Source organism: Bubalus kerabau, chromosome 3 (genome assembly GCF_029407905.1).
Source record: "Bubalus kerabau isolate K-KA32 ecotype Philippines breed swamp buffalo chromosome 3, PCC_UOA_SB_1v2, whole genome shotgun sequence".
In the NCBI taxonomy this organism is placed as follows: Eukaryota; Metazoa; Chordata; class Mammalia; order Artiodactyla; family Bovidae; genus Bubalus; species Bubalus kerabau.
The window spans coordinates 158,677,764-158,703,195 of NC_073626.1; the positions used below are offsets into that span (position 1 = coordinate 158,677,764).

General features: G+C 44.0%; 1 long non-coding RNA gene across 1 annotated transcript; it reads right to left on the bottom strand.

The window, feature by feature from the left end:
• Positions 1 to 1,172: 1,172 nt before the first annotated feature.
• On the bottom strand, positions 1,173 to 5,194 carry LOC129647834 (uncharacterized). Its single transcript, XR_008712531.1, has 3 exons — positions 5,098 to 5,194; positions 3,133 to 3,253; positions 1,173 to 1,389 (listed from the first exon to the last, which is right to left on the bottom strand). It is a non-coding gene; the product is annotated as an uncharacterized LOC129647834 (long non-coding RNA).
• Positions 5,195 to 25,432: the final 20,238 nt, after the last annotated feature.

Here is a 25,432-nt window from a genome sequence, read left to right on the forward strand (position 1 = left end):
CCAACTGCCTGCACCTGGCTGCCAGGGCCTGCAGTGCCCTCTCTGCCAGTGTGCAAGCCACTGTCCGCTCGTGTGTCAGCCCAAAAGCAGTGACTGATGGGAGCTGGGAGATAAATTCCCTGGCTCCCTCACCTCTCTTGCAGGATAATTCTGTTCTCTGCTGATTTCCAGTCTTCACTGGATGACGTGCCCACCGTGGTCATCAGCCTGAGCGTGCACACCCACTCCTGGCTACTTTCCCTTCCCTGTGTCACTTACCTGCTCCCTTTCTGCTGCTTCCTGGAATCAACTACTAAATGGACTATTTGTCTCAAATCCTTTTCTCAGAGTTTGCTTCTGGGGATACCCAAAACAAAACACCATCTCTCGGGACTTCCTTGGCGGTCCAGTAGATAGGAATCCACCTGCCAATGTGAGGAGTATGGGTTCCATCCCTGGTCCAGGAGGATTCCACATGCCATGGAGCAACTGAGCCTGTGTGCCACAACTGCTGAAGCCTGTGCACCAGGAGCCTGTGCTCGGCAACCAGAGAAGACACCACAGTGGGAAGCCCTCACACTGCAGTGAAGAGTAGCCCCTGCTTGCCACAACCGGAGAAAGTCCTAGTGCAGCAATGAAGACCTAGCACAACCCCCACCTGCAAAAAAAAAAAAAAAAAAAGCCTCCCTTCATTTTTCTCCCTCACAGCTGATAACCTTATCTCCTGTGCAGAATATTTGAGGCCAGCTGAGTTTCTGAGGACTAATGCTGAAGCTGAAACTCCAATCCTTTGGCCACCTGATGTGAAGAACTGACTCATTTGAAAAGACCCTGATGTTGGGAAAGATTGAAGGAGGGAGGAGAAGGGGACGACAGAGGATGAGATGGTTGGATGGCATCACCGACTCCATGGACATGAGTTTGAGTAAGCTCCGGGAGTTGGTGAAGGACAGGGAAGCCTAGAGTGCTGCAGTCCACAGGATTGCAAAGAGCCGGACACGACCGAGTGACTGAACTGAACTGAGTTTCTGTGAGGAGCTCTGTAACCTCATTTACTCACTTCTGTATCCAAACCTTTAAACTGACAAATATATCCATATAGCTTAACTTGGGAGGGAAGGGTGAGGGAAAAGTTGGCAACTCCTGTCTACCATTTTTTATTTTTAATATTTATTTGGTTGCAGCAGGTCTTAGTTGCAGCATGTGGCATCTGCTTCCCTGACCAGCAATCGAACCCAGGCTGTCTGCACTGGGAGTGTGGCGTCTTAGCCATCTGGCCTCTAGGGAAGTCCCCTGTCTACCTTTTCTTGGGAGTCCTTTCTACCTCGCAGTAGTCCTTCCATCACTCTGCCCCTTCTTCTAGCACCTTTCTTCCTTCTCTCTGCTAACTTCTTCATTTCTGTCTTTAACCTGTTTGGAAAAAAAAGAAACAAAAACAAAAAACAAAATACACAGCTTTCATTGAATCTGTCCCATAACCTACTGACCTAGGCTTTACTCTGAAGATTCTCACTAGAACTGTAATACTCTTCATCTTCACTTAGCACTAGCTACCCTCTTCTCCCTCCTTTGTGACCTGGCTTCCACCTAGGTCGCTCTGGGAGCACTATGGCAGGGTCATCCATGGTGCCTTATTGTCCAAATCCATTGATCTTTGCTTGTTCTTATCATATTTTTCTCGACTGCTCATCTTTTCTGGACTTTAATTTGTATGTCATACATGGCTCCAGGTAATATTCTCCTGCTAAAAATTCTTTCAGGATAAGTGGATAAAAACAGTTTTCTAATCCTTGCATTTCAAGTCCTCCACAACTGGCCTCCAGTTTTCCATCTTATCTTGCAGATTATCCACTATAGGCAACTGGTCTAATTAGATGCAAAATGCGTCCATTTTTGTCCATTCTTGGCTTCCAGAATTCCCTCAGTCCAAGATGCCCTCATTTCCTCTTCTTGTGAGCCATTCGAGTCCTTCCTCAAGGGCCCTTCCATCCTCATTATAAACTCTTTCCTATTTCCTTCCAGCCCTGCTGCCTCCTCTAAACTCTTCTTTCCTTCCTGCTCTCCTTCCATCTTTCTTTCTCTCTTCCTTCCTTTCTTTTATTCTCTCTTTCTTTCTTTCTCCTCGTCTCTCCAATGAGGCAAGGACTGTGTATAACCCTAGAGCCTCATGTACAGTATTCGTGTGTGTTTGTTGATGTTGACAAAGATGAACTAGAACATCTGTTAGTCCTGATGAAGTTGTGTACTTGCCAGGCTGCACTTCCCTCTCTGACAGATGGCAGGATGGAGACCGCTTTCCTGCACAACTATAGAGTTGTTTATCTTCAGAGACTCTCCCCTCTTTACTCCTTGGGCTTTACCGCAGGCTTCCACCCTAGGTCTACGCCAGCAGAGTCTGGTCTAAGCTTGTTTTCTGTTTACATTCCTCTGGAGACTCCTAGGAAGTATGAACCTTACAGTATCTTTTGACAGATGAGGGCATGAAGGCCTCAAGAGGGAAGACAATCTGTCCCGGGCCATGGTGCTTGTAATGGACAGAGTCAGGATGAGAAGTCAAGTTCCCAACGCCCCCCAACACTGCCCCCCCACCCCAGAGAGCTAGTTGTGCTCTTGCAGGCCTGGGTGGAAATTCAACTTCAATCCACATGGGAGGAGATGGGAGATGTCATAGTAACCAGGAAAAGACCACAGCTTCGGAGACACTTGGGTCTGTTTCTTACTAACTCTTTGACCTTGGGCAAAACATTTACTTTTTTGGAGCATCAGTTTCTTCCTGTATAAAAACAGGCATAATAGCATCTCCCTCAAAGAGCTGCTTCGAGAATTAGATGAGATGACATGTGCATGCTAAGTCATTTCAGTCGTATCCGACCCTTTGCAATCCTCTAGACTGTAGCCCGCCAGGCTCCTCTGTCCATGCAGATTCTCCAGACAAGAATCCTGGAGTGGGTTGCCGTGTAGCATATCATATTGGGAGGAGATAGAGCAGTGTGGAGAGAGCACAGACTTGATTTTGAATCCCGACTCTGCCATTTCTTGGCAATATAACCTAGGGGAGTTTCTTGACCTCTGAACTAAAGACCTTGACTTCCGCATGTGAAAATGAGGATAATCACATACTCTTTCCATAGGATTAAATGAGAATAAACTTACGTGGATCTCAGCACGGGACAGGTACACGGTGAGCCTCCTCCTGTTATAGGCACTCCCACCACGCCCGGCACACCAGACGTCCGAGGAAAGTTCCTTTCCTTCTTCCCTGCACAAACACACACTGTAAACATGGTAATGGGAACCACATTCTATTAGAGAGAGAGAGGCAAAAATGTTTTCTGGGGCTTCAGGACATGTTAGGCAACCTCTGTTACTAATTGCGAGCCCTGTCCTGTTGTTTGTGTTTGTCTCTCTCTCCTGCGCTAATCTGCGAGCAGCCCCAGGGGGGGTCCTGTCTGTTCCTCTTTGCTGTCCCTGCACAGGGGACAGAATTCGGTGCACAGTCGAGGATCAGAAATGTTGGCTAAATCATTGTCATAAATTCAGTCTTAAGGGAGAAAACATTTAAAGCAGTGCATGAAAAAGTAATAAAAGATGAATATTTATGTGCTGGATAAATATAAAATAATAAAATCCTAGAGTGTGTTTTTTATTTTATGTATATACTTTTGTCTGTGCTGGGTCTTCATGGTCACAGACAGGCTTTCTCTAGTTGCAGCACACGGGCTTCTCATTGCGGTCATTTCTCTTGCTATGGAGCACAGGCTACAGGCGCTCAGGCTTCAGAAGCTGCAGCACATGGCTCATGGGCTTAGCTGCTCCCCGGCATGTGGAATCTTGCCGGCCAAGGATTGAACCCATGTCCCCTGCATTGGCAGGTGGATCCTTAATCAACCACTGGACCTCCAGGGAAGTCCTAGAGTGTGTTCTGTGTGTCTGGTTCTAATGCTGAGTGCGTGATGAGGTGTTTGGTGTTTGCCACAGACCCCCCATGAGGTGAGTATCATTATTATGCCCATTTTACAGAGGAAAAGACTGAGGTACAGAGAGGTTAAGAAACTTGCTGGAGGTTCTGTAACTGGAGCAAAAGAAGCCAAAGTAGAATCCAGGCAGCCTGACTATAGAGCCTGGTCTTCTAGCAGCTATAATATTCTTCCTGTCCCTCATGAAGTGCATCACGGAGTGGGGAGGATGAAACACGAAACGCCACCTCGCCCCACACAGCTGATGTCCAATTAGCTCCTAACAAAAATATCCCACCTACTCGCATAGCTCAGGCCATCAGAGATCTGTTACTTGGCAAGCTAGTAAGGCAAGAGAGATTAAGTGCAATAATAAAAGAATTTCCTTTAAGGAAAAAAAAAAGCATTTTTGCTGACTAATAAGCTGAACTCTCCTTGCACCTAATATTTCTATCTCTGTGCCCTGTGACCATGTGGAGCAGCGGTATCGTTCTTTGCATCCGTATCTGCCTCCCTGACTGGTCCGATGACCTACTTGGGAAAAGAGACCCGATCTTCCTTTAATAATCTTTCCATTTCCTGCCGTGCCTAGTTCAGTGCTTGGCACAGAATAAGCGTTCCATAAATAGTTGTGAAATTTTTGAACTAAATTAAATCTTCACAGTGGAAAAAGAAGAATGAAATAGTCCATGAAAAAGCAGAAAGTAATCTTTAAACCAGAGTGCCAAGGGTTTAGAAGATTGTATGCCTCCTTTTCACTAGGCAAATAATACATGCTCATGATGGAAAAATGAGACAGCGGAGATAGGCAAAGAGAAAAATGTTGAAATCACCTGTGATTCTGTTAACATAACTCATTTCCTTCCTACTTTGTCTCTGCCTCTGCTGATCTTGCATGCAGACAATGTGCATGTGACCTATTTTCTGGCCTTTTTCTCTAACTCAATTTTATACGGATTTTATTTGCATTCTCCTGATTAATAGGGCATCTTGACTATTAACATTCATTGTAGAAAACCTGGAAAATCAAAAGCTGGAAACAAAAAAAAAAGAGGAATAAAACAATCCCAGTACCAAGAATTAATGTCTGGGTTTTCTCTCTCATAAATACACACACACAAATACATATGATATGATTAAAATTACATACGTAGTTTTATACCTAAATTTTCAAGTGTTCTTCAAAAGTATTGATCGCCATGGTCGTTATTCCATTCAGTAGATGTTACCGTGTATATTCTTAAAGTGCTGTGGGCTCTTTTAGTGACAGACAACCTGTTCAAGGTCAAAGGATGATTCCCTTGTGAGCTAAGATTTTTTCTTTTTTAAGCAACCTTATTGAAGTAGGATTTACATACCATTATGTTCACTCCCTAGTAAATTCCATGACTTTTAGTAAATCTATACAGTTAATGCAGCCATCACCACAATCCAGTTTTCAAATATTTCCATCTCCCATAATGGGAAATGTTGAGCACTTAAGACAGGCTTAAGAGGAGACGAGTCCGAGGACTGGAGTTGTCTTTCTGCAGATCTGAACTTCACACAGACACCTCTTGTCCTCGACAAGGTCAAGCACCAGGTACTGAGACCAGGAGTGAGGAAACCTGAGTTGCTGGTGTCCTTAGAATTGGCCCTGACATTTTTCTGCCCCGCCCCCCCCCCGATGGGGACCCATGCCCTCATTTATCAGATAGCTTTCCTCCCGTTTTGTTCACATTGTGTGGCTTGCGGGATCTTAGTTCCTGACCCGGGATTGAACCTGGGCCACTGCAGTGAAAGCACCGAGTCCTAATCACCGGACACGAGAGAACTCCACAGATAGCTTTAATTTTGCACCTGGCATCTGTTTCCTTCCTTCCGTTTCTCTCCCCTGCCCACCAAGGCTGTGACAGGCTGCATCAGCTCACAGCTCAGGCATCTCTGAGGATCTTATTATTTAGACATCAGCTCCGTGTTTTCCACTCTAGCCTCCCCAAAGTCTTCACCCTGTGAGCAGAGGGATTCTGCCCCAAACCTAATCAGAGCTAATCACTCGCTGACTCAAAACCCTCCCACGGCTCCCCCATCACACTTGGAATAAAAGGCAGATTCCTTGGTGTGGACTTTAGGACGCCTGCTTCTTTTTCCAGCCTCCTCTGTGCTCACTCTTAGCCGCACGGTCTTCTTGCTGGTCCTGGGATGTGCCACACTTGTTTCCACCCCAGGACCTTTGTGCCCGCTGCCCTGTTTTCCTCTTCCTCCCTTTTACTTGGTCTCTGTGCAAATGTCACCTCCTTGGAGAGACCTTCCCTGACTGCTGTGTCTCCAAATAGCCCTGCCTGCCTCGCCCCATCACTATCTGTGCCTTTACCTTGTTCGCTGTGTTTACTTCATATAGCTTGACTTGCAGTTATATTTTAAACTCAAACATTCATTGAGTGAATGAGTGATTAACCAATACACAATTTACTTTGACTTACGGAGATCTACTCATGAAGAGTATGATCTCGAGCAGGGGTCCGCAACCCCAAGGCCACGGACCAGTACCAGTCCATGGCCTGTTAGGAACCGGGCATTGCAGCAAGAGGTGAGTGGTGGGCAAGTGAGCAAAGCTTCATCTGTATTTACAGCTGCTCTAGTTGCAGGAAAACAAGCTCAGGGCTCCCACTGATTCTGCATTACGGTGAGTTGTGCAATTATTTCAGCATATATCACAATGTAAATAAAGCTCACAGTAACTGTAATGTACTTGAATCATTCCGAAATTAACCCCCCAACATCCATGAAAAAATTGTCTTCCACAAAATCAGTCCCTGGTGCCAAAAAGGTTGGGGACCACTGATCTAGAGGATTCGACTATGTGATGGGGTGTGTAAGAAAACTGTGAGTCCTTGTTGGGGGAAGGTGACCTCTGATGTCTCAGTCTGGCTTCAAATCCACTACGTATTAGCTATTTTCACCTGTAATTAGGGACTGTTTATGATGCCGACCTCTGAGGCCTTTGAAGACTAACAGCCATAATGCACGTAAAATACTTGCTGTTTGCAGTATGCATTTTAGGAAGTTAGCTGCTATCTGTACCATCCCCGTGATCATCACTGTCATCCTCACTCTGCTTGTCAAATCAGGGAACTCGAATATTCACAGTGGCTCCTGAGCAGCTGCTTGGGCATCACATAAAGAATTACATGGGCTAGTGGTCATCTTCCTATAGAGTAGGGCTCACTCAGCCATGTCTGGCTCTTTGTGACCCCATGGACTGGAGCCTGCCAGGCTCCTCTGTCCATGGGATTTTCCAGGCAAGAATTCTGGAGTGGATTGCCATTCTCTTCTCCAGGGAATCTTCCCAACCCAGGGGCTGAACCCAGGTCTCCTGTGTTGAAGGCAGATTCTTTACCATCTGAGCCACCAGGGAAGCCCATAGAGTAGAGCAGTGGTTCTCAAGGTATGTTCCCTGGATCAGCTGCAGCAACATCACCCGGGAGCCTGTTAGAAAGGCAGTTCCTCAGGCTCCAGTTCAGACTTAACGGGATTGGAAACTCTGGGGGTGGGGCCTGATAACCCATGTTTTAACAAGTCCCTGGGGTAATTCTGATGCAGGCTTAAGTTTGAGAACCATTTGGATGTGGCAGATAACTGGTACCCACAGGCTGAGTCAGGCTTGCAGATGATTAAGCTTGGCCTGTAATGATGGCTGAAAAATCTGGAATTAGGTGTCAGTGTTTAAAATTAAGTGTCAGTGTTTTAAATCTCAGATTTCCAGCTTCTCTGTCAGCGGCAGAGTGGAAGAGCAGCTGCCCCTTGAGACAGACAGTTAAGGGTTCTCCTATTTGACTCATCCCATTACTCCCTGTTGTAGGGTGCCAAGCTTCGCTCACTCCCCTTACCTGTCTCGACCCTGGGTAACACCTGTAACAGAAGTGTTTTTCTATAAAGGGTGTTACTGGTCATTCGATGGGAGCCCCACCTCACACAGATGATGAAGCAGAGCCCACAGAGGGGAGGTGGTATGGGTGGCCATCAGGACTAAGTTCAAAGCGAGACCAAGGTGAGAAAACTCTCGGATCCGCCCTCTTGAGGAAACTGAGGCGAAGGGATCAGCTGTCGAACTAGCGCCTCCCAGAGCCCCTGGTCCTGCCCATTCAGTCTGGGACCCCAACGTTGATCCACTGGAACGCTTTCAAGGATGAGATTCTGGATGATCAAGGACACTTCCCTTGGCCTTGACATTTGGACAAGCTGGGAGAGTGGGTCTGTTAATTTTCTCTGCTCTCAACCTGACAGATACCCTCGGTGGAAAAGAGGGATGGGAGAGGGGGCTGTGCTAAAGAGAGTCTTGGACATCTGCAGGGGCCCAGCCTGGACAGCAGGCTTTATCATGCAAGCTGGGCATCCCACAGCACTAGCAGACCCAGAGCTGGAATGAACAAAGCCATTGGGCGGGGGGCTAAAGTCATGATGGCTGCAGCTAAGTTGACTTAACCCTGAACAACCTGGGTTATTTATTACTTCACTTGACAGAGCGGGGAGGGGAGAAGAAGAGGGAGGAGGGGGAGGAGGAATGGAAAGCAGGGGAAAAGGATCCCACCCACCCCCCGCAAGGCCAGAGGTGGTCTCCAGGCCTCCCTGGAAACCCCTTCCTGCTGGTGGGTCTTGCACACTGAACCTCTGCCCACTCAGAGACAGTCTTTCTCTGCTGCTCACATTACTTCCCTTTTCCAGCACCTCCTTGACTCCTGTCTCAGTGATTCCCCTTCTGGGTATTCATTCCAGTACTTTTCTTTCCTCTTCAGCCTCCCTTCAGGTTAAGCCCACTGCCCCCTTAGGAATGTCTTTCCCTCAGAAGTGACCCAGACCCAGAGCTTTACTCCCCTCCATCAGCTGAACCCGAAGCCTGCTTCCCAGGGTGTCCTCCCCTAAGCCAAACCTCCTGACTGCCTCTGCCCCTCCCAAGACTGCTGATATCTGGGGACAACTCTGTGGCCTTCCACATGTCCGTGCCTGGTACCCAGAGCACTTTTCTGGTGTCCGACAGCAGAGGAAGGAGACCACTCGGGGGGAGCAGGGATGGAGAGAAAACCAGGTCGCTGGGATCCCAAAGAGGAAGGGAAAGGAAAGGAAGGGATGAATATGTGTGTGAGGAAGAGGGTAAGTGGTATTTGCCTGGGGGTCAGAAGGAGCAGGGGTGTTGAAAAGTGGGAAAGGTAGAATTATGAGCAGTAGTGATTTAACCTAAAACAGTAGTTTCAAATTTTCTTGACCATGACCCACAATGAGAGAAAAATTTTACATTGCAACATGATATACACCGATGCACACACACAATTGAACCCCTAGTTCAACAGAATACTTACCCTTACTGCATGTTATACACTAATATTTTGTTTTATTAATAATAAAATAATAGTAGATGATATTCTATTATCTTTCTCCTTTTTTGTTACATACCTGTGTTTTGGTATATAGCTATAATATTTATTTTAATACATAATTTAATGTATTAAATTTGAGGGATTCCCTGGTGGCTCAGATGATAAAGCGTCTGCCCACAGTGCAGGAGACCTGGGTTCAGTCTCCGGGTTGGGAAGATCCCCTGGAGAAGGAAATGGCAAACCACTCCAGTATTCTTGCCTAGAAAATCCCACGGATAGGGGAGCCTGGTGGGCTACAGTCCATGGGATAGCAAAGAGTTGGACACGACTGAGAGACTTCACGAACTTCATGAAAGTGATTTCACTCAGATGGTAAAGAATCCGTTTGCAATGTGGGAGACCTGGGTTCGATTCCTGGGTTGGGAAGATTCCCCTGGAGAAGGTGATGGCTACCCAGTCCAGTATTCTTGCCTGGAGAATTCATTCCATGGACAGAGAAACCTGGCAGGCTACAGTCCATGCGGTTGCAAAGAGTCGGACATGACTGAGCAATGTTCAATTTCAGTGGTTTGTAACCCATAGATTGAAAAGAAATGACCTGGGGAGTTCCCTGGCGGTCCAGAGGTTAGGATTCCACACTTCCACTAACGAGGGCCTGGGTTTGATCAACGATTGAGAACTAGGATCCTGCAAGCCAAAGCAATGACCTGGAGGTAGGCAGTTGAAAGTGAAGAAGTGAACGTATTATCCATTTCTAAATCTGTGAAGGGCGATAATAAATAATGATAGCTAACAAGCAGTGTTCTACACACTTTCACAGGCACTATCTTATTCAGCCTTACAAACGGATGGAGCACTATTATTATTCCTATTTACAAATGAGGAATCTGACGCACTGAGACTTTACATAACTTTGTTCAGGCTGGTCATCTGCAGAGCCAGGATTCAGCCCCAGCAGCCTGACACCAGAGCCCTGCTCCTATTTTCTGCTACTCCTGCACAGGGTGGCCATAAATATGCAAGTCATGTGCTCACAGCTTTGCGGTTGTTGCTCCAGGGTTACCAATGATGTGACTCAGCTCCTCTCATGTCTCAGGGGGCTGCCAGAGGTAACCAGTGACTTGAAACAGAGAAGTAACCGATACAACAGAACAGGAGGAGGCAGACATTAACAAGGCCAGAGTTTCCCTCCACTATGGGGAATAGAGGCCCCAGGATTCACAGAGCTGGAGGCAAAGCTTGATGGGAACCCAAGACCTCTGAGCAACTAAATCTGTAAATCTGCTTTCTTTATTTAATGGCTTTCTATGAGGTTTTAAGGAGTCAGGACAAGTGGAGAAATATCTGTTGCTGATTCTTGTAAACAACATCATGAGTTCCTGGAGAAGGGTCATGTGTCCATTTCTGTTCTGCTGCCCCTAGTACCTAGCACCAAGCTGGGCACACTGTATACCTATTATAGATATCACCTAAGTCATCTATTTCCTATTCATTATAAGCTTCTCTGTCACTTCTCTGTCTTTTCTTGCATTTGTCATTCACATCTTATATTTTAGCAAAGTTTCATACATTTTATACCAACTAGAATTGTAAGCACCTTAAGAATGTGGAATGCATCTGTTTAATTTACTGACATACACTGAATTGCCAAGGACAGTGCCTCTCTCACAAGTAGACATTGAATAAAAGAATGAAGAGACATTGGGGGTCCCAGCTTCAAGAAAGGAACCATATCCTCCACTTTCTAAACAAAGCACTTCTCTTTGATTCTTAGTTTGAGGATGCTCACAAATGTGCTCTTATCTGTTGTCTTAGCAGCAAGCAGTAACTACTTGCTTGTGGATTGATCATGAGAGTGAGCTAGGTCAAGGACTTCAGAGAATGACCTGATTGAGACTTGGGACTTCATTTCAGCCGGCAGATGTGAAAGGAAAATAAAAATGGAGTTGGTATTGCTAAGAGAGCTCTCTAAAAATGGAGCTGGGATGCCATTAAGGAAGTGTGACTTTCGCACATCTCAGCCTGGATGGAATCTGACCTTTTGGTCTTATAAAGTCATCCAGAACATCAGCCAGAAACTCATGACAGCCTGTCTACTTATCGGGCCTTTACTCTAAAACAACTGTGATTCTTTAAGGACAAATATTTTCTAATCCATGTCAGAGTCAGTCACAATTCTCACCAGGCAACTCTTTAACATTTTCAACAATTCTTGCCAGGCCAGGCAATTCATGGCTCTTTTCTCGTTTTTGATTCATTCTGTTTCCCAAAGCACTCTCTTGGGGTTACCCGAATTTGTGTCTCTTGAATTGCAATGCTTAAAGCTCCAAATAAACACTTTTCTTAATTGCAACCTCCTGCATTATTTTTTGGTTGACATTATATGGTGTCAGAAGTGGGATGCAGAACAGCCTACCCACTCTCCAGCACTGTCTTGGATTTGTGTAAGGTAAGAGACTACTGGGGCTTCCCAGGTAAAGACCACACCTGCCAATGCAGGTAGATGTAAGAGACACAGGTTCAAACCCTGGATTAGGAAGATCCCCTGGAAGATGGCACAGCAACATACTTAGGTGTCCTTGCCTGGAGAATCCCATGGACAGAGAAGCCTGGTAGGCTGCAGTTCGTAGGGTTGCACAGAGTCAGACACAACTAAAGTGACCTAGCATGCATGCACCCACACAAGAGGCAACTGGATGCTATCATTTTCTCAGTGTTCCCAGATTGTGGTGGTGGAGGCTTCCTTCCACCGTGGTAGAGGTTCTAACTTATTTGGCTGCCCTCTGGGACCAGCTCTGTCCTTTGGGATTTTGCTTCCCATTTTGCTTGTTTTGGCTTCCCTGGCAGCTCAGATGGTAAAGAATCTTCCTGCAATGCAGGAGACCTGGGTTAGATCCCTGGGTTGGGAAGATCCCCTGGAGAAGGGAATGACTACCCACTACGGTATTCTTGCCTGAAGAACTCCATGGACAGAGGAGCCTGGCAGGCTACAGTCCACCGGGTTTCAAAGAGTCAGACACGATTGAGCGACTAACACTTTCACTTTTTCACTTTTGTTTGTTTTACATATAGGGCCTCCAGGATTTTGCTTCCTGTTTTGTTTGAGTGACCTTTAGGATTTCACTCCCCATTTTGTGTTTGCTTTGTTTAAGTGAACTCTGGTATTTTACTCTTGTTTTGTTTAAGTGACCTTGAGATTTCACTTCCTATTTTGTTTGTTTTGTTTGAATGGCCTTCAGGATTTTGCTTCCCATATTGTTTGGGCTGCCTGCTTCTGTTCTCAGGATTTCATTCCCTGTTTTTGTTGTGCTGTGTAATTGCTCTTGTAGTACAGGGAGTTCACTTTCTAAGGGCAAGACTTCAGAGCAGCCTCCTTCTGGAACTTCTGCTGTTTTTGTGTATAAGAGTTATGGGCCCTAGTCCTGCAAGTATTTGCCTTGCTGGACTATGATTACCCAGGATGATTTGCAATTAAATTGACCAACCTGGACTCCTTCAAAATTCTGAAATTAGTTTGTCTGTATGGTCAATTAGAAAAGGAATGTAAGACAAGAATGGAAGCATATTTCAATTGGTATGTTGAGGCCTCCAAAAACATAATAAGGTATACACTGTTGCTTCCCTTAGAGAAACTGACAATTATCTCAAAGGATTTCCAAATTGGAAAAATCCTCTGGGGCTTCTGAAAGCTCACTCTCTCTCCCTCTGAATCCCTCTGCTCCTTTGTGGACCTCAGAATGTCTACCACCATGCTCTCCTCCTTGCTATCCATTTCTCTCTGAACTTCTGTTTTATGATGGTGAGCTTGAGCGCCTGCAGAAAGCAATTATGCATCCAATGGCCTAAGAAAAATGTCTATCATTATTATGGCAATTTGGAAAAAGCAATTTTTTTTAAAAGTTTTGACCTTAAAGGAACAAAAGCCCTTCTTAGAGGAAATTGCTTTTCTCTCCTTGTGCCTTTGAGATGTAAATATTCTACCTGGTCATCTCAGGAAACTATTTAGACCATCTCTAATTTTTATGACTGAAAAAAAAAAAAGGAAGAAGAAGAAAAAGAAAAGAGGCCTTTTAAAATTCAAACTGTAAAAAGGACTCTCTTGCCTAGTCTCCTTAACATTGCTTGTCAAGGGCAAATACAGATTTTAAAATTCTTCTCTGCAAAAAAATGAAAGACTTAGGCCATTTGAGTGAGTAGACTTAATTTATTCTAGCTGTTTTTATAAACTAGTAAATTTTGTATTATACTTGATTCATGATTAAAGTTTTAAAATGAAAACTATAAGACCTCTGTCTGTGTCTATCTGTATGTATGTGTGTCTATGTATATACATAACAGATATGGGATCTATCTATATCTATAGTATCTATTTCTATAGATAGTAGATGGTATTGCCAAAATTAATTTGTAAAGGAGTTCTATTTAATTGGATTAAAGAAAACAAGCACTTATGTAAATTTTCAGAAATATAATAGAAACTAATCCAAATGAATTATAGGTTCACAGAATCTGGGAAATATTTGGTATTAAGCTAATATTCACTATTAAAGCTAGTTTAAGATTTTTGGTTTAATCAATACAGACATGTCTTTAGAGTCATCAGCATTAAGTATAATATTTTTATTGTACCTAGGTTTACTAAAAGTCAAATAAGTTCATGTGTTATCTTTGTTATAGAATTTGTCATCAAGAAAAATAAACTGAAATGATATTTTCATAAGTATCAATCAATTAAGTACATGTAAATAGGATAAGAGTTTTTAGGTGAACTCTTTAAGAATAATTATGTTTTATGATATGTCTACTTAAAACAGTTTCCTCAAATCTTTTTGGTAACTTGAAACTTCAGACTTTTGCTGCTAAGTCGCTTCAGTCGTGTCCGACTCTGTGTGACGCCATAGACGGCAGCCCACCAGGCTCCCCCTCCCTGGGATTCTCCAGGCAAGAACACTGGAGTGGGTTGCCATTTCCTTCTCCAATGCATGAAAGTGAAAAGTGAAGTGAAGTCACCCAGTTGTATCCGACTCTCAGCGACCCCATGGACTGCAGCCTACCAGGCTCCTCCACCCATGGGATTTGCCAGGCAAGAGTACTGGAGTGGGGTGCCATTGCCTTCTCCCAGACTTTTGCTAGGTTAAGTTAAATGATGGAAAGTTATTAAATACCTAGATCATTCCCCAATAAAATAAGATGCTGAAATATTAATGACTAAACATAGGCTTCCTTTCACAGGAAAACTAAAGATATTTGGGACTATAAGTAAAGGCATTTAGTGCTATGCTGAGAAATTTTCTATAAGAAAAGCACAAGCTTTTAGAGATTATAAAAGATATTTATAAGTTTGCCAATCTATAGAATTCTAATATAAAAAGCAGTTCATAATTGCTTACTTCTTTTCAAAAGAAATTAAGGTTTCAAAGGGTTAAAAATTCTAGTTAATATATGTAATTAAAACTACAAAATTAATAAGAAAAACATCTTTGTTATAAAGTAATTTTTAAGAAAAGATGTAAGAAGTGAAAATGCATTTTTTAAGGAAAGAGGGAGTGATTTTCTTTTAAAGCTGGTTATTTCTAAATGGGAATAAAAAAAGGACAAACTAAAATGGATATAGAAAGTTGTAGAAGGTTTGTGGAGGTAAAAATAAAAAACAAATCTTTGGAAAAGAATTTTATGCGTGGTCAGGACTGGCTAAGATTGAAATGAATTAAATTAAGTAAATGAGTTTTAATATTAAAAGTAAACTGGTACAAAATCAAACTTTGGTTTTTCTCTATGTTAAAACAAGAAAGTTTTCTTGGATTATTGGTCTAATCTTAATGAGAAATGATAAAAGTTTTCTTTATCTTTAATGTAATCTGACTAGACAAGCAAAGATTTCATATTTTATAGCAAAGGCTTTTTATGGGCTTCCCTGGTAGCTCAGCTAGTAAAGAATCCACTTGCAATGAGGGAGACCTGGGTTCAGTCCCTGGGTTGGGAAGATTCCCTGGAGGAGGGCATGGCAACCCACTCCAGTATTCTTGCCTGGAAAATCCCCAGGGACAGAGGAGCCTGGTGGGCTACAGTCCATGGGGTCACAAAGAGTCAGACAGGACTGAGCAACTAAGCACAGCACAAGGCTTTTTATAAGTATACACCCTTTTATATTTGCCCATGAAGCCTTTAATACATTTTTTTTTTTATAATTTTATGTTTCTGTCTATTAATTTTTGGCTGGGCTGAGTCTTCGTTGCTGCTCAGGCTTTTCTCTAGCTGCAATGAGTTGGGTCTACTCTGGCGTTGTGGTGCAGGGCTTCTTATTGCTCGGGCCTCTCCTCGTGGTGGAGCACTGGCTATGGGGCGCGTGGGCTTCAGTAGCTGCGGCCCCCAGGTTCCTGAGCGCAGGCTCATGGTTGTTGTACATAGGCTGAGTTGCCCTGTGGCACGTGGGACTTTCCAGAATCAGGGATCAAACCTGTGTCTCCTGCATTAGCAGGAGGATTCTTTACCTCTGAGCCACCAGGGAAATCTGCCCATGAAGTCTTTAATTGTTATTTTGGTTAAATAGGTAATTAAGCATTGTTTCACAGTGACCTATGATTCTATTTGACCAAATGTTTTTTTATAGCTTTTGATACTTTTGACAAATTTCTCCAAATCAAATTCTAAGTGATTGTTATTGTTTTTTTTTTTAATTTATTATTTTTTTTTCTGAGCTTCTTTAGCCATGGACTTTATTGTTTGAATATTTGCAATTATTATTCTATACACAAATGTTAATTTCTTACAAAACTCTGTATTCCATATTGCTAGGTCACTTCACTCTTCATTTTATGTCACATTTCCATCAAGAACTATTTCCCCAAATCACCATCTGCCTGATTGTATGTTGTTGTTGTTCAGTTGCTAAGTTGTGTACAACTCTGCGATGCCAGACACTAGTCCACCAGGCTCATCTGTCCATGAGATTTTCCAGGCAAGAATACTGGAGTGGGTTGCCATTTCCTTCTCCATTTTTTAAATTTAGAACTAACTTGAGGTATGAGATGCTTCTGCTGCTGCTAAGTCACTTCAGTTGTGTATGACTCTGTGCGACTCCAGGGCCCCTGAACTATCTCAGGACTTCCCTGGTGGCTCAAATGGTAAAGCGTCTGCCTATAATGCGAGAGACCGGGTTTGATACCTGGGTCAGGAAGATCTCCTAGAGAAGGAAATGGCAACCCACTCCAGTATTCTTGCCTGGAAAATCCAAAGATTTATTTTCTCTCTTTATAAAAGTAGAGTTGTTAAACTAATTAGGCTTAGATATTAAATTACATGGGAAGGATTGTTGAATAAGTAACACGAAACCTTCCTTACATTGTGTCTGTATAAGTATGCAAGTGTTCCAGTAACTATGTGAAATTTCTGGATATCTGATATGTCCTAGTATAATGTTATCAGTCACAATTCTAGTTATTATCTTAAATTGTTTTGTGTCACAAAAATAACCAAATTTCCTTTTCAATTCCATTATAATGAACTCTCACATCTTCAAAAGTGGGTGTTTTTAAGTTGCCTGTCATTTATAGACTGTTACTGTTTTACTGGGCTTCCTTGGTGGCTCAGTGTAAAGAATTGGTCTGACAATGCAGAAGACGCAGGTTCCATCCCTGGGTCGGGATGATCCCCTGGAGAAGGAAATGGCAATTCATTCTTGCCTGGGAAATCACATGGGCAGAGGAGCCTGGCAGGCAGCAGTCCAAGGGGTCACAAAAGAGCTGGACACAAGTGAGTGACTAACAACAACAATATTGTTTTACTCTTCATGCTTTTGCAAATATGTTTCATCTTCAGAGAGATTCATGGAAAGGACATCAACACTCTAGAGTAGAGGTTTCTGAAAGACTTTCAGATCATACCATTGAACTGGGTAAGAATTTACAAAACACTAACAGAGAAACTGATGGCTTCATAAAATTGCTAACAAAAGATCAAATCAAGAATTAATTCCATGGGACTGAATGAAGGGATGGGGATAATTATAATTTGTACGACATTTTGTTTTACACATTGTTGATTCTTTTATGTTTTGCTTTTTCAGATTTAAGGAAACCTTTTCTCCCAAACTATCTTTGACTTGCCGCAGTTTGGTAAAGCATACCCTTGTCAACAAAGAAAAAACATTTATCGTTTTTCTGATTCCTCTTTTTCTGTTCCTTCTAGAATTTGGAAACTCCTAGTGAGTATTCTTGTTTTGATGGTAACATAGTTATTTGTGTAAGTTCAATGAGAATCTGTTCTCCTTATAACAGAATACAATTGGGAACTTTGGTTATGTTACCAAGATTTTGACTAAAATGTTATATTTGAGAGAAACATGCATAGACTCAGATATGACCAGACAGCTTTAAAAAGCTAAGACTGATTTTATGGAGCCAATAAAGACCCATGGAAAAACAGCCTGATACCTTACTTACAAGGTACCCAGCAGCCTTACCAGGGAGTAAGGAAGGGCCCTTCCTTCCCACTGCAGGAACTTCAAGATATTTTGGGGACCTCAAGAAGAGAGGAATTCACATCAATCTATAGGTATTGCTTTCCTAGCCCCAAGAGGCCTTTAAGTGTTCAATCTCAGATTCTTATGAAAAGTTCCAGCAAAGAAATTTAAAAGAGCCTTTAATGAACTTCCCTGGTGGTCCAGTGGCTAAGATGCCACACTTCCAAAGCACAGGGGGCCTGAGTTCAATTCCCAGTCAGGAAAGTAGATCCTACAAGCCCTGGCAGTCAGATAAATATTTAATTAATTTAAAATAAGAAAGAAAAGAGCCTATAAGATCAATTGCTATTGTTTTTTAAGGAAAAAAAAATGGTTTTATTGTTTTATTTTTGGCTTCCCTGGGTCTTAGTTGCTGCAGGTGGACTTTTCTCTAGTTGTTGCGAGTAGGGGCTACTCTCTAATTGCAGTGTGTGGGCTTCTCATGGCTGTGGCTTCTTTTATTGCAGAGCCCAGGCTCTACGTCACTCGGACTTCAGTTGCTGCAGCTCTCGGGCTCCAGGCTCAGGGCTCAGTAGTTAGAGCACAGGGGATTTGTTGCTCTGTGGCATATGAGATCATCCTGGACCAGGGATCAAACCTGTGTCACTGCATTGGCAGGCAGAATCTTTACCACTTGCCCATCAACCAGGGAAGTCCAGATCAACAGTATTCTTGTTATATTTATGTAATCAGGCCACATTATTGAAACCGTACTTATTTTGCAAACAAATTAGTCTCATTTTGACTATATTTGATGGGAATAATGGTGATTTTAGAGATAAAAAGTATGTTTCAATATCATACCTTCGTGGATATTAGGTTCTAGAGCTATTAATTTTCTTTGGAGTTTTGGTATTTACCTGTAAACTGGATTAGATCCTGGGGCTTCCTAGCTGGTGCTAGTGATAAAGAACCCTTCTGCCAATACAGGAGACTGGAGACTCAAGTTCAATCCCTGGCTTGGGAAGATCCCCTCAAGAAGGAAATGGCAACCCGCTGCAGTATTCTTGCCTGGAGAATCCCATGGGGAGGGGAATCTGGCAGGCTACATTCTGTAGGGTCACACAGAGTTGGATACAACTGAGGTGACTTAGCACTAGATTAGATTCTGAATTCTTACTCCTCCAGTATCTATGGCTCTCCAAATATTTTCAGTTTTTCTCCCATCCTTGGAATCCTTGACAATTAAAACTGCCTTTACCTAAACAACTGATGGTGTCATCAGAGACATCTCAAACTCCAAAAGATGCTTCAACCTTGACATCTAGAAGTCTTCTTCAGCTGACTCCCCTCTGGTCTTGGTGGCTTAGTGCAATCTGAACTGCAACCAGTTTTACTAATCATTGTTCTAACAGTTCTCTCTTTTGTTGTTTTTAAACTGTTTGGATTTTGTGTTTCTCTATGCTGTTGCTGCTCAGTCGCTCATTCACGTCTGATTCTTTGCAACCCCATGGACTGCAGCACGCCAGGCTTCCCTGTCTTTCACTATTTCCCGGAATTTGCTCAGACTCATGTCCATCGAGTCGGTGATGCCATCCAACCATCTAATCCTCTGTCATCCCCTTCTCTTCCTGCCCTCAATCTTCCCCAGCATCAGGGTCTTTTCTGATGAGTCAGCTCTTTGAATCAAGTGGCCAAAGTATTGGAGCTTCAGCTTCAGCAACAGTCCTTTCAATGAATATTTAGAGCGGATTTTCTTTAGGATTGATGGGTTTGATTTCCTTGCTGTCGAAGGGACTCTCAAGAGTTTTCTCCAGCTTCACAGTTGGAAAGCATCAGTTCAGAAATAATGATAGATTGACATCTGGAGGTGATTGCTCACTCCTATAAGAGTTCTCCTGATAAAGATCCATGCCCATTTGGAACACTGCCTAAGACTCTCTTCCTGGATGGCTCCTTGTTGCTCAAATATGATTATAAACTCTCTAAAAGCAGACCTCTCCCACAAATCACCCTGCTCCCCTCTCTGTGGGACACAACCCTCTGGCAATGAGCCTTCCCAGTCCTAATGGAGTTCATACTGATGCCCAAAACCCAAGTGGTTGATCACTGATGCTTTTTAAAGGAAGAAATCAATCAAAAGGGAGAAATGTGAAAAGAAAATCAAAGCGAAGTTGGTATTGCTAAGAGAGTTCTCATTTTAGAGCCATTAATGAAGTGTGACTTACGCATGTCTCAGCCTGGATGGAATCTGACCTTTTGCCCTGATGTTAAGTCATCCCAAACATCTGCCAGAAACTCATGACAGCCTGTCTATAGTTATCGGACCCTTACCCTAAAACAACTCATGAATCCTTAAGGACAAATATCCTTAAGGACAAATATTTTCTGACTCGAGTCAGAATCAATCACAGTTCTTGCCAGGCAACTCTTAAGGTGCGTACTTAGTCACTTAGTCATGTCCAACTCTTTGTGACCTGTTAGACTGTAGTCCGCCAGGCTCCTCTGTCCATGGCATTTTTCAGGCAAGAATCCTGGAGTGGGTTGCCATTTCCTTCTCCAGAGCATATTCCTGACCCAGGGACCTCATGGCTTTTTGTCCTTATAAGCCCCTGACTCTTTCTCTTTTCTGGAACACTCTTTTGCAGTTACCCCAGATTTGTGTTTTCCAGACTGCAAACTTAAAACCATATTTGTGGCCTTTTGCATCAGCATCATGTCATTATTATTATTATTTTGGTTGACACAGATAAAATTGTGGTCACTGGTGGCCTTCCTGGGTCATGTAAAGCAATTGCAAGTTTGCTCTTATGTCTTTCCCTGCACTTGTATTTCTGAGACTCCTTTGCCCTTGGGCTTCTAGGAACTTTGGTTGATGGCAGGGAGGAACTGGGGGTCACTGGAGAGGAGAAGCAGGACCATTTTCCCTCCTTTCCCTGGACTTCCTGTCTCTCTCCATCCCTTGCAGCAGCAGCTGGGTCTCTGTGGCTCCAGCTCCATGTGGGAAGCCCCCTGGAATTGTCTTAGCTCTTGCTGTGTGTAGGGTGGCCAGATTTAACAAATAAGACACAGGGTACTGGTTAAATTTGAATTTCAGATAAACAAAAGAAAATGTTATATTCAATTTTTATGATGGTAAAATGTGCATAGCATAGAATTCACCATTTTAAATCATTTTAAAATCTACAATTCTGTGGCATTTGTGGCATTTAATACATTATATACTAACTTTTTTTTTTTTTAACAAAAGTGCTTTTAGTAAGAATACTTTCTTTCTACGCAATTTAACCAGCGTCTGGTGTTCTGTGTGGGAACTCCTGCTAGAGAATCCTTGCTCCTTCAAGTGCTCTGTGCTCCCTCTAGCCCAAGGAAACAATTGGATACCCTCTGTAACCAATTCCCTGCTTTAAAGACTGAATAAGAGACCTAGAGTGTCCCACCCGCCGCTACCCGCCTACTGATGCACTGTTAACCTCTCCCCAATCACTAAGGGATCAAAAATAAGGTCTCAGAGTTCGATGTGCAGTTCCCAGAGGGTCCCCCCACCCCAGCCAGCCCTGCTCTATCATCGGCCCCATTTTTCTCAGCAGCTCTTAATCCTCCTGTTTCCAGAAACTGCCAGGTGTTTTTCAATCCTCAGGTGCACCCCCACCCCATGGCCCCGGGGAATTAGTTCCACGTGTCTCCCCGCCTTTGTCACACGGCCCCTCCCCCTGCCCCGCGCCCGCTCCCCCCGCTCCCCATCCGCCCACCTGCCTTCCTTCCTCTCAGTCCTCATCTCCGAGCCCTTCCTGTTGCACGTCTGGCACGTCCCCTGCGTCTGCAGGCTCTCCTGTTCCCTCCCTGCCCCTTTTCAGGACAGGACAAAGGAAAGAAAAGGGTGGCCCTGGCTGCATTCACTACTTTTATTAACGAATGCGGGAGCAAAAACAGCTGGCCCTTGCAAACATTTCTGCTGAGCTGGGGGGTTGCAAAAGGAGGCCGAATCCCAGCGCTTTGGTTTTGGAAGGGCCCTTTGGAGCTAACGAATCTCACCCCTGGACGGTAACGGGGCACCCTGCCCTAAGTCACCCGAACCGGGAACGCGGGGCGGGACGCTCTGGCGCATCCTGAGTACTGGAGTGCGCACCACTGGAATGAGGTGAACAGTTCAGCCTTTGGAATATATACAAGTGTTTGGGTTTTTTTTCCCCCCTAGCGCCCAGCTCATGCCTTCCCATCCTCAGTAGCTGAGCGGGGATACAGTTAGGTGGATTAGCGTTTCTCAGTCCCTGTGGCTCCGCCCCCGACGTGATAGGTGTAGAAACTGAAGTATCCAGAAGCATTCACAGCAATTTGCCAGTTGCCCACGCCATCTAAGCGCATGATCCTTTTTCTGTTAATTCATCTATTACTGTATTTTACAAGAGTCAGGTCCCTGAGGGACTGGGGGGAAACTGGGCTTCCATCAGAGGTAACTGGAGAAGCGCTGTTAAGAGCAGACTCTGAAGAGTCTGGGCTGGGAAAGAGGCTACAGGTCCTCTGGCGAGTGACTGTTTAACCTCTCCACTGGGACTTCCGTTTCTCCTCTGCAACGTGGGTTAATAAAGTGGGATTGTTGGGAGCATTCAGATTCTCCACGTTCAGGAGGGGAGCACCAGGACTGCCGGGCATAGAGTGAGGGGCACGGGTGCTAGCTGAGGCTCCTTGATTTGAGTTGATTGAACCCCCAGGATCATTCTCCACTGACCCTCTTTCTGGAGCTCTCTGAGGACATAGCTCTATTCCCACTCTTTGCTGTTTCAGTAAGTACTGATTCAGATTCTCTCCCTAGACTCCCCACTTGCTGCCTTAAATCACAATGACGCCTGGGTCATGGGGTCAGCCCAGAGCAGTGGGTTCATGACTAGGACAGTCAGGGAGGTCAGGGGTAGACCAGGAGAGGGGAGCCAGTCACTGGGGTCTGAAGAGAAGACATCTAGAGGGAGGCATGGGGGTGAGGGTCATTGGACCTGAGTCACAGGATAGGAAGTGAAAGGGACTCTGCAAGGACAGCGGAGGATGGCCCCAGGAGGCAGGGATGGGAGATGATGGCACAATTCCAACAGGCAGTCTAGCCCACTCGCAGCTGCCTTTCAGATGCTTAGCATGTAACTTGCTGCTTGAGCTTCTAGATCTTCAAGATATTCTTGGTGTCTGACAACCCCTGTTGACAGTGTGACAGATCTCACTCATCCTAGGAAGGCATGTCTCTGCAGATCCTCTCAGTTCGTGGGGATGAGACATTACCACGCCTGATCTCTCCTTCTCCAAATGGCATTTGGTCAGGAAGCTGGCAAGTCTCCAGGACCCTGAGCCAGTCCTTTCATCCTGCTTGCACTTGTGTGCCCTGTCCAGAGTCTCCCTCTCCTTGAGGTGCTCAGATGCTGGATGGACAGGCGACAGCAGAGCACTCACATTGCCAATCCTAGACTCGTGTCCAATTTAGAGGCAGGTTGGGGTGCTTTGTACAATGTTTTTCTTTTCTTTTCCAAATTTTCAAATAGTTACCAATATTTTCAGGTTAGGAGAATTCAGGCAAAAGTCTGGAGAACTGGTTTTGCTTTAAACATCAGCTAGTTTGATTACCTCGAGCCCTCTTGCTCAAAAGGCTACTGCAACTAGAACTGAGCAGTAGCTGACTTTTGATGGCACGTAGACTCTCCGTTTGCCTCGGTCCCCACCGCTCCTAACCGCCTGGCCTTTTGCCTGTTGAACTTGCGTTCACTTTCTGGCACACAGAAACATTTGACTTTGCAAACTTTTGTCCAAACTTACTTTCTTCCAAAGTCCCTAATGAAATTCTTCTCTTCATTATTCATGGGGACCTGTTCTTTTTCATTTCTACTGTACACTCCATCACCTACTTCATTCCTCTCCCCTAATCTAAGCTCGGTTGACATTAGCATCTGTAGAGCATTTTAAAGATCGTTAGACCCTATGTAGAGGGTCCCAGAGCCTCCAGGCCTTTCTCATCCTGGATCCCCCACCTACTTGGATAAATATTAAAACTTATAATAATGTACATAAAGCTTTCCAGAGTGGCCAGCATGTAGAAAGAACTCAGAATTGTAAAGTGTGGGTTATTGCTTTTATTATACCCTAGTTGTTCTGAGTATAGATTTCTAAACCCTTCTTGAAACCCTCCCCCTATGCCTCTCCTATAACTCAATACTATGCTCTTGTCTCTTATCTGGAGACATGGCCACAGCTTTCTAACTGGCTTCTCTCCTCTCCTTGGTCCCCTTCAGTTCAGTTCAGTCACTCAGTCGAGTCTGACTCTTTTCGACCCCATGGACTATAGCATGCCAGGTTTCCCTGTCTTTCACTATTTCCCAGAATTTGCTCAGACTCATGTCCACTGAGCCGGTGATGCCATCCAACCATCTCATCCTCTGTCGTCCCCTTCTCCTCCTGCCTTCAATCTTTCCCAGCATCAAGGTCTTTTCCAATGAGTCAGTTCTTTGCATCAGGTGGCCAAAGTATTGGAGCTTCAGCTTCAGCATCAGTCCTTCCAGTGAATATTCAGGATTGATTTCTTTTACGATGGACTGGTTTGATCTCCATACAGTCCAAGGGACTCTCAAGAGTCTTCAACACTACCATTCAAAAGCATCAGTTCTTTGGCACTCAACTTTCTTTATGGTCCAATTCTCACATCCATACATGACTGCTGGAAAAACCATAGCTTTGACTATATGGACCTTTGTTAGCAAAGTTATATCTCTGCTTTTTAATATACTCTCTAGGTTTGTCATAGCTTTTCTTCCAAGGAGCAAGCATCCTTTCATTTCATGGCTGCAGTCACCATCTGCAGTGATTTTGGAGCTCCCCAAAATTAAGTCTGTCATTGTTTCCATTGTTTCCCCATCTATTTGCCATGATGTGATGGGACCAGATGCTGTGATCTTAGTTTTTTAATGTTGAATTTTAAGCTAACTTTTTCACTCTCCTCTTTCACCTTCATCAAGAGGCTCTTTAGTACATCTTTGCTTTCTCCCATGAGGGTGGTGTCATCTGCATATCAGAGGTTATTGATATTTCTCCTGGCAATCTTGATTCTAGCTTGTGCTTCTTCCAGCCCAACATTTTGCATGATGTACTCTGCATATAAGTTAAATAAGCAGGGTGACAATATACAGCCTTGATGTACTCCTTTCCCGATTTGGAACCAGTCCTTTGTTCAATGTCCAGTTCTAACTGTTGCTTCTTGACCTGCATACAGATTTCTCAGGAGGCAGGTAAGGTGGTCTGGTATTCCTGTCTCTTGAAGAATTTTCCAGTTTCTTGTGATCCACATAGTCAAAGCCTTTGGCCTAGTCAATGAAGCAGAAGTAGATGTTTTTCTGGAATTCTCTTGCTTTTTCTGTGGATAGATGTTAGCAATTTGATATCTGGTTTCTCTGCCTTTTCTAAATCCAACTTGAACATCTGGAAGTTCTCGGTTCAAGTACTGTTGAAACCTTGCTTGGAGAATTTTGAGCATTACTTTGCTAGTGTGTGAGATGAGTGTAATTGTGCGTTAGTTTGAACATTCTTTGGCATGGCCTTTCTTGGTCCCCTACAAATCTTTTATCCCCATATTAGGAGCCACCTAAAATGCAGTTTTATCCATGTTATTCTCCTGCTTAAAGTGCTCAATGCTCCTCCTTTGTTTGGACATGAACGTTTTCACAATTCTTCAC